This window comes from Octopus bimaculoides, chromosome 4 (assembly GCF_001194135.2).
Source record: "Octopus bimaculoides isolate UCB-OBI-ISO-001 chromosome 4, ASM119413v2, whole genome shotgun sequence".
Taxonomy (NCBI): Eukaryota; Metazoa; Mollusca; class Cephalopoda; order Octopoda; family Octopodidae; genus Octopus; species Octopus bimaculoides.
This window is the reverse complement of record NC_068984.1, coordinates 127,907,401-127,908,709: the sequence shown is the minus strand read 5'-3', so window position 1 is coordinate 127,908,709 and position 1,309 is coordinate 127,907,401.

Below are 1,309 nucleotides of genomic sequence, written 5' to 3'. Positions count from 1 at the left end.
ATATATATATATATATATATATATATATATATATACACACACATGTATATATATACATACACACACACACACACACACACACACACACACATATATATATATGTATGTATGTATGTATACAGACATATATATTCACACACACACACACACACACACACTCACATACATGCACACATATTCACTATAAGAGGTCATTTGTTTGAGATATCTATTCCATAGAATATTTTTCTTCTCATCAACTTACCAAGATTATTTCCTAAACTTTCAGCTATATTCCGTCATGCCAGCCAGAAGTGTCGATAAGACCAATGTTCTTATCTTCAATGTTTATATGTTATTGCCATATATTCTTTCATCGGCTGCAATGATAAACATCACAACGTTTATTTTATTGTCTAACGCCATTGTTTTGTTCTTTATCAATGTTTTCTCGTATTTTCTTTACATGTTTCAGTCTTACAGCTGGAGTTGATAGGCATTTTGTTCTATCAAAGGTTTTATTATTTTTAGAAAACCTTCAACAAAGCATCTAAATGCTCACATAAGCATCTGTAAGTGGATTTCCTATTTCATACAAAACAAGACTGATATTTTGTTCATTGTTTCTCCTGTTTTATTTCTACTCTCATTTATGTCTAAAACATGATTTTGGTTTTACAATTCACCATCACTGTTCATTTAATTGGATCAAGTTTTGTTATAATCTAAAAATACTCCACCATTCTTGCAACTTCCAATACTTTCTCAACATAAAACATCGTCTGCATGCTTCTTTCCTTGAGTAAATCTAAATGTCAGCACCAGAAGGCTGAAACAAATGGATGTGTGAAGCTGACTTCCTCAGGAGCTGTCAATGTAATGTAGTTGCTGTTATCAAATACAATATAGAGGCTGTCTATCCTTGTACTCATTGCCAGATTAAACAATAAAACAGAGTGGGCCAACAGTCACACAAAATAAGTTCAATACGTTCTGAAATTGCTAAAGACATGCTTCAATTTTTCTAAAATTGAATAAAATAAATTAACTAATGATGAATACACATGTGAGATATATACATGATGACCAAAATGAATAATAATAATAATAATAATAATAATAATAATAATAATAATAATAATAATAATAATAATAATAATTCTGCAAATAATAATATTTCTGCAAAATAGGGGTAGTCTATCCTGTTCAGGCTATATTATTAGCATTATCCTGCGATTGAGAATTTAAAAAATCACTTCTTTAACTTTCTAAGACATCTCAACGCTTCTAAAAGCAAACTTCGTTTGTTTGTTTAAGTTTATTGTAATTT